The sequence below is a fragment of the Xenia sp. Carnegie-2017 genome, unplaced genomic scaffold (assembly GCF_021976095.1).
Source record: "Xenia sp. Carnegie-2017 unplaced genomic scaffold, XeniaSp_v1 HiC_scaffold_16, whole genome shotgun sequence".
Classification (NCBI taxonomy): domain Eukaryota; kingdom Metazoa; phylum Cnidaria; class Anthozoa; order Malacalcyonacea; family Xeniidae; genus Xenia; species Xenia sp. Carnegie-2017.
Genome location: NW_025813469.1, coordinates 8787078 through 8803957, shown reverse-complemented (window position 1 = coordinate 8803957; position 16880 = coordinate 8787078). Strand labels below are relative to the sequence as shown.

The window sequence follows — 16880 nt, the reverse complement described above, 5'->3', positions numbered from 1 at the left end:
CTTTAGTCAACTTGGGTGCGTGTGTGCGCACCCCTTAAAGCAATGCCTGCACTGGCTAGTGTGCGTTGCTGAATAGTTGAAGGCTTGTCTCTGTCATTCATGTAGCCATAGTTGAATAACTGTACACGGTTATCGAGTTCCTCCAACGTAAAAAAAATTCATGATTATTGAAAAGCTTTAGCATCTCCTTGCACTCATACTGTAATACCCCTTTTAGTACATCATGCATGGCATCCCCAGGAAGGCCATGAATAACATGAAAATATCGAGAGTTGCACAAGATTGATTTTCGTTTCGCCCCATAAGTCTTGGAAAGCTCTGAATTGATCTCTATTTGACGACAATGATGATTATGACCTTCCTTAGTTCGTAATTCAAAGTTCTTCTCTAAGAACTAAAAATAAACTAAATTTGACATGCCCATTGTATAGTTAATATCATATTGAAAATTACGTATATCACGATACATACGCAGTTTTGGTTTATTTCTTTATTCCATACCAGTGAAGTGATAAGTTCATGAGTGCCCATACACTCTCTTCCCTTTAAGTAAGAAGCCGGACCTTCTTTAAATCCACCCAGGAGTTGTGAACCAAATTATCCCCATTACAGTAAATTATATTTCCTTGTAATTTGTGTATTTTGCCACTTATTTTAGAACCATATCCCTCATCCTAGGATAAATATTGTAAAATGCAAATAATTACGAACATTTGCGCAATGAGTTATTATTGTCGTGTAGTCATTTGCCTGAGAAACAAATTGTGACGTAAGAGCCTAGATTTGACGTAGATGCTCCAGTGATAAATGTAAGCTCGAGAAGCTAGTGAGGTCTTTTGCTATAGTTGTCATATTACACGAATTTGAGCAGCTGTCCCATAAAGTTAGTAGTAGGCTTTTACATGTGCCTACCACACATATAAAATTATGCCGTTTCACGCCACAGGCACATAGATAATTCCGTTGTTTTTGTAACAATGTATCAATATTACCTTCTAAAGTTCCATTACATCATTCATAAACGGTTCCAAAATGGCATCTATACCATATTTTTTAACAAGAGGAACGGTAACAAGTGCAACTAGTTGAATGTTGCGATCTTTTCTCTTGAATAATATTGCCCAAAGTGTGATAAAAAATTACTACATTAAAAGTTAGTTCCTCTATGCCAATAGTTCTGGTGTTTGGGAAATAGTGAGTGGGAAAGTTGCAACTTATAATTTTAATGATAGTCATATTATTAAGTAAAAGGCATAATTAGAATTTCATGACGTCAAACAGCAATTAATTACTTAATTTGTGTTTTCCAGCCTTACTTCCCAATGAATTTGCTATCTCCAGTTCATCGTAATAAAGAATTATTTGAATTGCCCGAGACTTTCTCGAAAATAACGGATGGCATTAGTATAGCTTACCATCGCAGAAATCTCTAATATAATTATCGGTACTTTTATGAGGGTTTAATAACTGTAATGAACACTTTATTGTTCAGATGGGATTATGGGATTGTTTGTTCAACCTGAAGAAAGCAAAAATTCAACTAAATATTTCGTTGACTATCAAAATACCAACGATATAGAACTATGTATTTCGGCAACTAAAAATTAAAGTGTTTAACCTCAATCTTCGGTCTTAATTTAATGATTACCATACAAACGGCAACCCTATTAAAATTTTAACAAGTAATAAAATCCACTGAACGGTTAATAGTTTTAGCTAACTCATTGAATTACCTGAGAAAAAACTGTTGACTGATTGAGCATTTGTTCCAAGGATTTTAGCAATGGGACATACACGAATTCCTTGTTAACCAAAATTTCTTTATGACCTGTTGCAACACGTCTCCTTTTTGATACATGACCAAGTAGTATACGTCTTGGTTCCTTAATTTCGAATGTAATTACTTCAATATAAACTAAGATAATTGCATGCATTTCATTAATATTAGAACACGTGTTTTGTATACCTATACAGCTTGAATAAATGTATATATTGTCTAGTATAATCTAGTGAGCATGCTCAGATGTGAAGATGTTAAGTATTAACCATTATTCTTATCACTAAGAAAAAAAAATTTCTGAAATACTGTTTGTTGATACTGTGTTTCAATATTGGCGAAAAGGATTCATAAAGGGTGATCATTGTCGAATAAGTCACTTAATCCTTCGATGTTCGTTAGTTCTATGCCATCTTTTGCCAGTGTCTTTGCCACTTCCTTTCTCAACGCACTTAGGGTTCTTTTAACAATGCCAGTTGTACGTATTTTTGAACCACACTATTAAGTGATGTTTGAGTGAGAAAGTTCTTTTCCTTTAGCTTCAGTATATAGAGAGCGTTTGCACGTTTCATCTTATTAATTTCATCTCCATTATGAGTTTCAACTATTTCTTCATCTTCGTGCAAAACTCTTCCATATCGATTCACTTCTTCGATGCCGTGTGTTAATTGGGCTACTGGCTTCTTAATATTAATGTCTCTGTGAGTACGACGTAGATGACTTTTGTAAGAAAAAACTCGTGTAAAAGTTAATTGACATCCAGGTATATCACATGTTATGTGTAAACCAGGATCATTTTGGTGAACCAAAACTAAATGACTGACCATTTCTGATATAGTTGATGTAAAAAAGTCAGTACGTATTTGGCACGTAACAACGCTTATTATCACCACTTTTTATTAAAACTATATAATCAGCGCATTGTTTTATTATATAAGTTACACAGAATTGTAAAAAACCAACAAAACAAGCAAGCGCTCCGAAGACTTTTATTCTTTTTGTAAATCAGTGTTTCCACTTTATAAGTTGTTACATCATTTTCACGGATTCGAAAAGCTTTTTGGTATATTTGCGCCAAAAAGTGGATTCCTTGTGAAGGGTTACTGAACATTGCTAGCTTCTCGCCGAGGTTTTTTACTCGGTTTTTTGAGTAAAATATAACTTTTCGGTGATGTCTTTACTGTCAAATGAAAGCTCTGGTGTGTAAACATTGTTTCTTTTTCCAAGCTAATACTTTGTCGAATTCAGTCACCGTATTTGAAGGTAATTTGAAAAAACTCAGTTCACGGTTTCGTTTCTTGTTCATTGAAATACAAATTGTTGTCTTTTTAAGATAACGAAATCGATGGAGAAAACTTTTGTGCAATGAAATTGGTTGGAACATGCTAATAGAAATTATTAAAGATAAGAAAAAGTTCATCGCTTTGTGGACCTCGGTTACCGGCATGGTAAGTGGACCGTTGGTGAAAAATGTAAGATGTGTTTGATATTATGTGTGAATCAGGTTTCAAAATGTAAATTTATGCTCTGTTTTTTTTTTGTATGAAAGCAAACTGCACAGTTAGCATCGATGCAAGTGCGGATTATAAATCATTAAAGTGACTATATCAGTAATATTACCCTAAGAAAAATAATCTATTTAGATAGAGTTGATGATTTAACAACATTTGCTATGTATTTTATAAGACAAAAATTTTATCTTCCTTGACTTTTTTGGTCTCAAATTTGGCTTTTTTTTCGTGTTTGACGGCGAGGTGTTGTGAGTGGGGCTAGCTCAGCTAATGTGACGTACATTGTAGAAAACGCTGCTTTTTAACGCTGTAGTTTCTAGTGATATTTGTGACAAAGTCGAGGAATGTATTTTTATTAAACTTTAATTGTGTTGGGCTTTTTATTATTGAATTATACTATAATTCTACGAAGTTAAAAAGCAGCGTGTTTTCTAATGCACGTCACGTTCAGTGAACTAGACCCAGACACAGCACCTCGCGGTCAGATACGAAAAAAGCCAAGATAAAATACATTGTGAATGTTCTTAAACTCTATCTAAATGGGTTATTTCCCTGAAGGTGATATAGGCACTTTAATGCCATTGAAATATAAGTATAGTTGGCCGACGACAAAATAGCGGCAAAAATAATCAAACGATCGAAAAAATCACCCTTCAAAAGATAAAACCAAATGTAAAGGCGCGGGGGAGGGGGGGCACTCTTTCTGAGTCATAAGAAATTCAGAAAAAATTAACGCATTGAAACCTCATCAAATACGTAGCTATAATTGTTCAAGATCATGTATTTATGAAGATTTACATAAATACAGAAGTATGTGATATCTGTGACCGTCCATTTAGGAATTTGATCCAAGTGGCAATAAAGTACACACTGACAGTTATTCTAAAGTATGTAAAACTATGAATTCTACATTAGTTTTTATTTATCATTTATGAGTAGTCGACTATGTTTGTCCTGAATACATTAATTTTTAAGTTCTTGAAACCTTTTAGTATATGAATGCAGTAATGCATGGAACATTTTAAGTATATAGACACACCACAAGTTGTTGTATGATGTACGTTTGAAAATACCTCAAACAACTTCCACTGCATTTTTCCGGCCTTGCATATGCCACTGTCGTTTAATCATTGTTTAATTTACAAAAAAAAACACACATCTGATTAAGCAAACAACTAAGCTAAAGTTTGCACAAACCATTTATAGTACCAAGAATGCAATGTATCTTATAAAATGCTCATATTTGAAATTTGGCGACATTTGGAATTTGTAGACTCAGCAGTAATTTGTTCTTAATGAGGCCAAAATGCTTCGGATTTTAAATTTGCAATAGCTGCAAAACGTATATATGTGTTTTCAGCTTTTTATTTGGGGATCAATTGTTGTTGAATCATGCAAACCCTAAATGTCAGAAGATTTCAAAGATGAGTAGTTTTTTAGAGGCAACTATCGCCTGAAATACTTGACAGGCATGCATGCCTTGATTATAGTCTACAGCTATAGATGAAGAAAAAACGACAGAAAATAGTTCAAGGTAAGAAAAAAGTCAATTTGTAACAAGACCGGGATAAGGCTAAAATTTGTTACATAACTTATGCAGTCAATGAGTCTCAGTGTATGCAATACATTTAATCGTCGGTTGCAAAAATAGTCAAATAAAAAAGACTTAAGATTTACGGAGGTCCTTACCGAGGAAAACCTGACCGTAGTCGTGTTGAACAAGGTACGTTCTCGTGGTACTTACGTAAAAAATCTACTGCTTTTTGGATTGGGCTATGTAATAAGTCACTTTCTTTCTAGTTCACATTTGTTTGTTATCGTTTAACATAATAGCATAGATAATTCTATCATTAAACTACTTTTTAACAATTCTGGGCAAAGAAAATCAAAGATCGCCAGCTAAATATAGGAAGGAAAACTGCGAGAGAGGTTAAAATTTACATATTCTTGGCATGAAAATTACATCATGCATTCTATGTTAGATAATTTTGACAAAACATTTTTCTTACTTACTATCCTGTTATAGTCTAACATTCTTGGCAAACTTCCATTGTTCGTTAACTCCCTGAAGAGAGGCTGGGCACCACTTAAAGCCCGTTTCCACTTAAGAAATTTTTCAAAAGAATGTTTAATTTTTCAGATTGCACACGCTTTCGCCAGACCAATAACACAAAGTTGAAAAATCTCTTCTCGAATAAACATTCCATTTTCTTTCACTGGAAAATTTGATGCATATTTTACCATATTTAGCGCATGCGCACTATGAAAAATTTTACGTTTTGTGCAAAGTTTTCTTTCGTAAAAACGGGCCTTTATAACTGTTGTGTAACTAGCTTGTGTTTCGTGTTTTTATAAACAAATTATAGAAAAAAATCGGAAGACGCTGGTTTGGTTTATGAGAAGAAAAAGGCTGTTAGAAAACGGAAATTAGTTGAACCATTACAAATTATTCCAGATATACCTGAAGGGGAGTCAGAGATAACATTTAATGAGCAGCGTGATCAGTTAGTGGCTTTTTGTAAGAGCAACAAGCAGGACATGATGCTTGTACGATAGTTATGGATGGGACCTTTCCCAAAAGAAGAAGACATATCATCGAAGAAAACGAAAGGGTTTTGAAAGTTGTTAAGGTCTACTCACCCTTTGCCAAGGATAAAGGAATGTAGGTTATTTATTCCTTATATATACAAAGTATGAAAAAAACTGAAAAAGATAGGGAAACATTGCTATAGTTATCAGTGTGCAAGATCTGCAAAATCCTTTAATGATATAGACAGTTGGACTTCCAATGGATCATCTGATAGAAAATTTTTGTAAATAAAAACCATTTTTAGAATGAGAATTGTGTTACCTAGAAGCTCTTTTGAAATAGCTTGCGCACAAAAACGACAAAGCGAAAGACCAGGTGGAACACCTAAGGTTAAAATATGTTACATGTTGTTCAAGCTTACAAACTTCCGTAAAATTTGGCAAAACTGTGCACGAACGCTAAGCATCCAAATTGAGAATAAGATTAATTATTTTCTTTTTAAATGCCATTTTCTTTGAAAATTTCATTGGTTATTCATATTTGGATTAATTAAACTGCAAATTTATGGATAATTGAGGAAGATTATGACAAGATGGTATTTAAACCCGAAAAGTTCAAAATAATTTGCAATTTGAAAGCTATGCGTTCGTGTACGCATCAGCCAAATTTCTTAAAACTTTGTTAGCTCGTACAGCATGTGTCTTATAGCTGTTGACGTTGAATGCCCCAAGAATGCGCAATTCTGTGGGTTTTTTAGAAACTGTTTAGTGTGTAGGTATACACAATTGTTTGGGTAATACAGTTTAAGTGATTGTCATAAGTTATCGTGATTGTAAACTCTTTGTCTTAATATATATCAGTACCATAGAAAATACATGCAAAAACAAAAATGGCATATGTGTTCACTTTTAGATAAAAGTTGAGTTAAGTAGAATCCATCAGCAGCGCGAACGCGTGTCACAAGATATTAAAAGAGGCATTTGAAAGATACGATCTCGATTCCAAATATATAATAAAAAGCAAATTGTCATTTGGAAAAGATTTTCTACTGAAAATATTTGTGTGTTCACGTTTATTATTTAAATTTCATTGGATAGTTAAATATTTACAACATCATTAAAGTCCATCATTGTTTGTTACACTTTTAATTGTTTACAGTAAATATTGTAAAATTAAGAAAAAAATAAATGAACAATATTTGTTTACAAATCAAACTATACTTATAGATTTAGTTGTTGACTTTAAATCAATGAACGTTTATATGAAAGGAGAGTCCCAAGATGTATAAATTGTTCACTTAACTTGTTTACAAAACATATAAAGGTTTGAATTATGAACTTGAAGCAGGAGGTGGGATGATTTTAAGTTAAATACAAGTGGCTTACACACCTACAGGCTATTTCGTTATAGACAAAGAATGATATATTTTTCTCAAGAGTCAGTTTTTCCGTGTTTTACCTAATGTTTAATGCCAAAAAATGTTTTATTGTGAGGTTGAATTTGCAAATGCATCAGGAATGCATACATAGTCTACTACTCTACTTACTATATTCGGTTATTTTAGATAATTATCAACAAACAAAGCGAGAACAAAATAAAATTGAATGAAATGTTTACCTTATGTGCAAGCCAAATTTTCCCTCTGTACTAAATTTTCGTAAAAAAAAGGCATCTTGAAATGCGAAAAAATCATTTTGAAAAAAAACAATGATTTTTTCCAAATATTTAGTTAATAGCTTCCACATGAATTTTTTTGAAAAATTATCGGTTACTGCTGCAAATAAACTTACATATAAAACAAACCTTATAAATAAACTTACATTTAAAATTGACACAACAAAACAAAATCAATGTAATTTTTATAAATCAGTTACGGCATTAACGTATACACAACTGTAAAGGCACAAACGTTTTTCTAAAGTCTTTTCTAAACAGAAAATAGCTCGTTGATTGTTGGCTACGAAAAATCACCAACCTTTTGCCCTTGGCGAATAACTTTGCCAATTTTCTGATGAATAAAATTTTTGCTTTTCAAAGCTTCACTAAGACATTTAAAATCTTCACCACTTTTTTTGTTATTGCAATTACTTAATTCAGTAAGTTTACAATTCTCACTTTTTAAATCTTCACTAAGTTTTTCAACGGTTTTATCACCTATATTACAATAATTAATATTCAATACAGTAATTTTGCAATTTTCACTATTCAATACTTCACTAAGATATTTACCACCCTCATCGTTAAAAATGTTTTATGAAACATCCAATTCAGTTAGATCGCAGTTCTCACTCTTTAATGCTTTACTAAGATATTTAGCACTCCTATCACCTATATTGCTACTACTTAAATACAATTTAGTAAGTACACAATTCTCACTAATATATTCAGCACCTTGATCACCTATACTATTATTACTGATATAAAGATCTTCACTAAGTTTCACTAAGATATTTAGCGCTTTGGTCACCTATACTATTACCACCGATGTTTAATTCAGTAAGCTTACAATCCTCACTTTTTAAAGCTGCACAAAATATTTAGAGCCCTGATCACTAATGTTATTTTCTTCAATATTCAATTTATTAAGCTTACAATTCTCACTCTTCAAGGCTATATTAAGATATTCAGCACCATGATCACCCATACTGTTATTACCGATATTTAAATCAGTAAGCTTGCAATCCTTACATTTTAAAGCTTCAGTAAAAAAATTGAGCACCTTGATCACCTATACTGTTATTACCGCTGTGTAAATCAATAATTTTACATTTCTTCAAAGTTTCATTAAAATATTAGCACCTTCATCAATTATTTTGCTAATACTAATATGCAATTATGTAAGTTTACAACTCTCACTCTTTAAAGCTTTACTAAGATGATTCCAAAAGTATTTTCCAAAATTAAAACAGATAAACCGTAAATAAATTGAAATTTCAGCTCTTACATTTAACAAATATTTTTTCATTGGAAGACAGCTATGATTATCAAGAAACTTGCATTGGTAAAAAAAAATTTTGAGTTTCTCGCATTCAGAAAGAAATTCAAACAATGCGCTTGAATGAACAGGCGTAAAAGAAACTCTATCAATCCTCATTTCTTGAGAAAAACTCTTTAACTCCATGCAAGCTGACCTCTTGACATCTTTGTCCTTCAACTCGTATAAGCACTTTACTCCTAGAAAACCAAGGAATTTATCGCTGTCCTCAGGAAATAAATTTGAAATCCAATCTTTAAATCTACAAATTTAAAACACAATTTACTTTTAAACCATTGGTTTGATAGAAGAAAAAGCCGTATATCTAATGTTGATTGACTGGAAATTGATTTGCTAATGCAATAATTCAAGATCGGTTTTAATTCTTGCATTTTACATATGCTGAATGCTATAAAGGCAATAGAAATGATTAGATAAACTCTTCATTTTCTTTTGTTTTAAATGTATTTTGGCTTTTGTAAAATTCAATCTTTGAAACAGTCCTAAAATATTGAAGCAATACATTTGTAAGTTTGCTCTGTAGTCGTGTGGAGCTAGACTGTTTCCGTCTAGCAAGAACCTTTTGGTAAAAAGAAACTAAGATTAAAGTTGCCAGCAAAGTACCAAAAGACAAATTTTGTTCAACATGTGGCATGCTATATTCTTTTCCATCTCCGATCACTCAAATCTTTCTTTCAAAATGAAAGAAATTCCTTGTTTTGATCAAAAAAATGAGCTAAATTTTAAAATTAACCGCTAGCTAATGCACTATATTTTTTATTATAATCAACGTGAATAACTTAATAATTGTAATTAGATAATGTTCCCATTCATTTTAATGATTTATTCATTTTATAACATCCTATAATGTATCATATTAATTAATTCATATCAATCTGCAATAAAGATGAAATTTTCGTATTGTTGAAACATGTTTGCTTTGAAAAAATCATCGTTCTTATTAAATATCCTTTAGGCTTGTTAATACTTAACTATTAATTAGTGAAGTTTATTATTTGCAATGCAAATTGTGGGAATGCCAACTCTTCTTAACATTACAAAATTACACATGGATTACTCAATGAGCTATTGCAAACGTTTTGCACTACATCGTAAAATGCAGTTGCAAGGAAGATCGGCTTAACACTTGGTTCTACCTCACGTTTGTTTGAGCACATCCAATGAGTTTTAATAGTATCTCTACCAAAAATTCAGATGGGGAAGACATACAAGAGTAATTGAAACGAAACAAATTACAAAAATGTTTGAATAGTATAACGATGATCATATCAATGTAATTATTTTAAGAAAATATTTTCCTACGAACAATTGAAAGATGATTGTAAACCAATAATAATGCGATGGTGACATGTGTAAAGAATCCTTTAATTGCTGCTTTGAATACCAAATCAGGAAAATTATAGTAGAAAGATAATAAGTAATTATTTTTTTTAAATCAGCCTACTTGGATTTAATAAAAAATTTCACGTAACCACATAAAACGTGTAGAAATTCTCCATTAATACATATAAATATTTTACCTTTGTCCAACAACGTTAATATCTTCTACTTCTTTTCATTTTTTCATATCTTCAACTAAACCAGAAATGAATTCAATCACCAAATGCCATTTAGGATCTGCCACTTGATCTGCCAGTTTTCCGAGGTTTTTCCCATCGTCAACAATACACCACGCAGCTAAAAATTCCTAAAGAGTTAAATGAAGAAAATAATAAAAAAAGCCTCGTTTATTTGGAACTTGATGAAAAATACCACAGTTTGTCAAATCTTGAAATTCTTTATTATTCTCTTCCTCAAAAATCAAATTTCCTTTCTCAATACCTCATTTTGCTTTTTCTTTTTTTTATCGGTATCAAGCAAGGATGGTAAAGGAAAGTCTAATAATATTTTGGCGTTGTTTTTTTCTTGAGAGAAGGATGGTGTCTCCATAATAAGATTTTAATGACTCTGTTGTACAATTCAGTGATTGTCGTTGGAATATCCTCAGCATTATTTATAAAGCATTCCTTTAGGTTCATACAGACGATATAAGTGTTGACGGGGATAAAACACAGGCTACGAAGCTTACTAGAATTATCAATGCAATTCAAAATCAGTTCATTGGTATTCTTATCATCAACACAAAACTTATCGATATTATATTTGATCTGTTCTTCAAAAAAACCTAAGATCTCCACATTTCGGTCAAATTTTAGTTCATGAAATGCGTGTTCAGCTGTGGGTCGTGATGTTGCAACAACAGTGACACCAGGCAACAGTTTACGTTTTACCAACAAACTTAATAATGTAAATGCTGGCATTTTCGCATTATGGAGGGGGCAAGTACGTCCCTTCTAATGCAAAAAAGCTAAGTTACATAAGGAGGCCCTAATTGTTAATTCTTTCTGGGAGAATATCGTAATTACGACTTGACTGAAGCTGCAGAGAGGAACTTACGGAGTTTTGGATGAAGCTTCAGTAATCCACTTTTTCAAGCCTAATGTAACATTGGAAGATTACGCCACATCTACGTTTGTTTCTATGTGTCTGCGTAGATTTGATATGTGAGACGTGTCGATATTATGTGGAACGAAGAAAATTAGGAAGAGCCTGAAAGCCACTACTAGGAGTCTTCGCGGTTTAAGAGTGAGGCAATACGTTGCACCGAATAACCCCCTTCCAAAAGATTTTCTTCATGTTGAGTAAAGCAAGCAAGAGCTGTTTCAATTTCTCGCCCAGTGTGTCACTTCTATTGATTGAGAGCGCCAGGCAGATGCTATCCAGTGTTGTTTCAGGAAAATTAAAGTGCACAGTGACGATACAGATGTTCAGGCTCTGACAGTATGTCTGCTCCATCAACTACAAGAGCTGACAGCTAATGATATTGAACTCTGGGTAGCACTTAAAACCTGCACACATCTATGTACGTTGTATAGCAGCTCATGAAATAACTAATTTTTTCGGTAGTGAAGATACCGGTGCTTTTGCCCGCTTTTCATACTTTCACTGGATGTGACACCGTTTCCTGTTTTTCGGTAAGGGCAAGAAAACTCCTTGGATACCTGAAATATTTATCCCAATGTTACTCCTGTTTTTCTAGCCATGAGCAATGCACTTTTGGAAGTTTGTGATGAGTGGACATCATTTTTGGAGTGGTATACTGTGTTGTTGTATGACAGAGCGTAACAAAAAAATGTCAATGAAGCCCTTAAGCAGTTTTTACTCGCAAAGGACAACAGTTTGATTCTTTCCCATCAACACGAGCAGCAATGGTCCAATATGTCCACTGTACAATCTAACAGGGTGGTACGCGTAGGTACAGGAGCTTGCGTAAATTCCTTTCCTTCCACGTCTGCAAGACTAAAGATAGATCTTAGATTGAAACAAATATCGGCCCTTGAGGACAACATTACCAGAAATGATGAAGTCATGTCATCATTTGGTTAAGTGTGGTGGCAAAAGTGTTTGTCATGGACGTTGTGATTGCTACATGGTCAATTTGAGTTGTACAGCTCTTTCCAAGTGTCTTGAGGATTGCGGAAACAGATTATTTAATAAGGATTTGTCCATCATTCGGTAACAATTTCATGCTTTACTTTTTAAACAGGTTTTTAACCAAGTGCTGAATACGTGCCTCTCTGTATACGTTGCTCAGATATACTCAGACATGAGCACTCAGATATACTCATACACGGGCACCATCAAAATATAGTGTTCCTATTGGAGCACGTTCCTGAACACCATGCCCGGGCACTCAGTATCTGAACACATTATAATAAGCTTCACAAACGAAATAAAACAAATTTTGTATATTTGATGATTACTGATAAAATTCTTAAAATCAGCTTTGCTATATTGGGAACAACAATCTTATTCTGCAACCTTCTTTTGCCGCACCCCACCGCACTTTTCAAATTTCTCCGCGGTCTGGAGAGTTATGTTACAAAGAACATTTTCAAGATTCAAATGTTAAGGATTAATGTTTATAAGAAATACGGAAAACGTTTTTGTCATATTTAGTCATGTTCTTTATGACATGAAATAACTCCGCAATAAACTGATTCTAGTTACCTCATAATTAATTTTAATTGCGTGTAAGAAAAGAGTTTTAGACAGAAACCGAACGTCGTATATTATGAACTTTTGTCCAATGATTCTAGTCAGTACCTGTTTTGTGATTACTAGAATTATTTGATTGCAATGGTCAATCTGAGCGATACTTTTTAAGAACAATTTGCTTTTTTTGATATTTGCCGAAACTCCCTAGAATAATTTTGACCAATATTTTGACTTTCAGTTCAAGGTGGCTGCCATTTTAAGAACACCCTCGAAAAAGCACTAAGCACGTAATTTTGAGATTGTACAACATCAAAATTTTGATCATTACCACAAGAACTATCTTCATACAAGTTTTAGTGCTTTTAACTGAAAACGAACATATTTTGCACATATCTGCTGCACTATGTTTGAAAATTTACATTTTATATACACAATAAGTATATACATAATAAACAGGCGTGGTAATTTTTTGTGTTTTGTTTGACAAACTATTTAGTAGTTGACACTGTTTAAGCTTTTAGGTTTTTATGTTTAAAGGTCTGACAATTTAAATGTCTGATGTATTTTTTAATTTAAAATGAGGCTTATTATTTTGTTTGTGCCACGGAATTCAATCATCTTAAGAATAGACTGTAACGTATAGCAAAGATAAAGCTTATAATTTTTTTTGTATTTTTTTTCATTTTAATTTTTTCGTGCAAATGGATACCAAAAATTGTAAATTTTAGTGAATTATCATAAAGTATGCTTACAATAAGACTCTATGAATGTTTGACTTTTCTGCAGTGCACATATTTTGAATTGTATTGCTAAAGTCGATTGCAAAGCAAAAGCAATTTGATTCAACATTTCGATATCAGCAAGAGAGATACATTGCATACTGAAAGCTGGAATACAAATAACTGTCCTCTTATTCCATGTTAATGACTTTATAGTTCGTGCATATTTATTTTGTTATTTTCTGTCATATTGATTGTTCCTACAACACATCAGAAAAACCTTGTAAAAACTTTGAAATGAAAATACTGTAAAATGTCATAAAACATATCACATCAAAAGCGTTATAAATACTTTAAAATCAAAAATAGAAGTAATATCCTTTTATGAAGATGATTAGAAAGAGTGATTTCAATTTATATTAGCACATCAGCGTGAGACAAACGATATTTAACCAAAGCTCGAATAAAAAAAATAATTTAATATTATTCTATTCTGTGTCAATGAAATGATGAAAAGAGTTTAAGCACATTTTTTTTATCTTTGTCATTTCGATTACACTAACAACAAATTAAAATCAATATAAAAACTTTAAAATCAAAATACTATTACTCCTAATATCATAAAACAATTATAATATAACTATAATTAGCAAAAATCTAAATTCAGGAATCATAAATTCGACAAGGAAAATACATTTAGAGCGATTATAAGCAAGGCCAATTTGCTGATCAATATTTCTATACTTCTATAAGTAGAATTGCAACTTCGAAATTAATTTGCTTCGTCAGCTATATGTCATTTAATACCATCACAATGTTGAAATAAGACTTTGGACGGAGCGACTAATAAACAAAAATAGCAGTTTATCTTCCTTAACCAACACATCACCACAAAATTACCTTGTTTTCTTAGATGAGAGCGATTTTTTTTGGTGAGCAATCTGTTGTTGTTTGTCTTTGTAACTGCGTTTGATTGATGTACAATAACAGAATTACATACGGGTTATTTATAGAAGATTCTTTTTACGGCATTGTAGAGCGACACTTAAATTTTTTCAAAGTGTATAAATGACTTACTAGATGGTAAATAAGTTACATATATGATTACATTTATGCATCATAAGCGCGAATGACAGTTAAGTGTATCTTGTCTTTAAAACCTTTTACTTTTTAAAGGCTTAAACTTAGAGATTTGAAAATAAAACGTTCTTAGAACTTAGCAATCATCTGTATTCTTTGAGTTAATAACAAGTAAATTATTTTGTGCCACGGAATTTGAATAATCTAAAGAATAGATTGTTATGTAAAGCAAAGATATGCTTATGATTTTGTTGTTGCCTATATATTTTATAACAATGATTTTTAGGAAATTTATAAATAGCTACAAAAGTTGTATATATCGCATGCATTATAACAAAATTCTGGCTTAATACTATATGGCTCTTTAAGCATTTGACATTTTTTGCTCATATATAGGTATAGGAAGATTGATAATTGTGGGAGGGGCTCATATTCAAATATGCACGTTATAATCCTTAGAGAGCCATCTACTTCAATGGAAATTAATAATTTTTACTATTTATATATGAATATTAGCCCTTCTCTCATTCACATTATAGGGATATACAGTAGGTCCACTTCGTGTGTCATTGGCTGCTGTTTATTTAATTAGATTACTAGCTGCCGTTAGCTGTTACATCATTTCTATTGGTCAAAAAAAGCAATTGGCTGACTTTGACTATGTTAATCGCATGGGTAATTTGGTAAAAAGGTATGCGTGGCACGAAAAAATTCAATGGAGTGGCCCTAATGTATATTCACTACACTGTATCTCAATTATCGACTTTCTACACCCATACGGTCATACTTTTTTTGAAGTCAAATGCAAATGATGAAGTCTTGTTATGAGCAGATAGTAAAAAACTCATTTCTCAACTTTGCTCCTTTGTTATACCTGATAGAGTTTGTGGCAAGTATCTGACGTAATATTCTGTTTCTAAATTTTAAAAATCGAAGGACGCTTGTAAAAGCTAATTGTTGTCAGTGACTTTTAAATGAAGTCAAAATACAATTACAAGAAAACAACTTTTTCTTAAATAAACACTCAAATTTTGCGTTCGTATGAATGTTGTCGGAATTGTCATCAGGAAAAGGATTTTTTATAAAAATATTCGTGTGTTTATGTTTATTATTTAAATTTCATTGGCTACTTAAAAATTTACAACATCATTTCAGTCTATCATTGTTTGTAACAATTTTTACTATTTACATAAATGTTATAAAATTAACAAAACAAACAAATGAAAATTGTCTATCTAAAAATCAAACAATACTTTTACTTTACAAAATGAAGTAAAATGAAGGTACGTTTCCATGAAATGAAAGTTCCAAAATGCACATAAATTATTCATTTACTGTAAAGTAAATAAAAAAATTATAATCTTTTTAGCTAGAGGTGGAATTTTACGAAGTAAAATATAAGTGGCTTGCGTACCTACAGCGTACCTAGTACAATTTGCGCAAACAAAAGAAAATCATGGCTATATTACTCATAAATTAGATGTCGATAACAGGTATGCATCAGGCTTGGACTGCTCTACTAGCAATTGCATGCGCTATAGCATATGAGCCCATTGTAAGGCCCCCTTACTGAGAAATAAAAATTAAAGCAGGCAAACGGGCATTGCACAAACTAACATTTAAAAGTACTTTTGAGAGGTGTCGAAGTCATTGGAAATGGATTAACTGTTCTTTTTACAACACTGAATTATTTTGCAAAGTTAAAAACAGCTTAGGGTAGCTAAATTCTGCAGAAATTGTTGTTTATAACAATATATTATCACAAAACATTTTGGGTATACTTTTTATGGTCCCCCCTAATAGTAAAAAGCTAAAGGGCCTTAAATTGAAGCAAGTCAGAGCCCAGTACACCACTGCAAACGAATGTTTTCTTAAGAGACAATGGTTGGCCAAGCTTAAGTACTAGGCCTTTCCGTTTGCAAACTACGTTGTTAGTGTTCAATCTTAAGTATTCAGTAAGTTTACAGTTCTCACTTTTTAAGGCTTCACTAAAATATTTTGTGCCTTGATTACTAATTTTGTAAGCAGAAAAGTACACTTCCGTAAGTTTACAATTTTCATTTTCAAAGCTTCAATAAGAAATTTAGCGCGTTCATCACCTTTATTGTTGTCAATAAAGATTCAATTGAGTAAGTTTACAATTCTCACTTTTCAATGCTTCACTAAGATATTTTGCACCTTTATCACCTATATTGTTATATTCAAGAGACAATTCAGTAAGTTTACAATT

At 32.1% G+C, this 16880-nt stretch overlaps 1 long non-coding RNA gene across 1 annotated transcript; it reads left to right on the top strand.

The window, feature by feature from the left end:
* The first annotated feature begins 3014 nt into the window (after positions 1–3014).
* Positions 3015–4155, top strand: LOC124437389. The gene is made up of 3 exons (XR_006945679.1): positions 3015–3040; positions 3111–3225; positions 4128–4155. It is a non-coding gene; the product is annotated as an uncharacterized LOC124437389 (long non-coding RNA).
* Positions 4156–16880: the final 12725 nt, after the last annotated feature.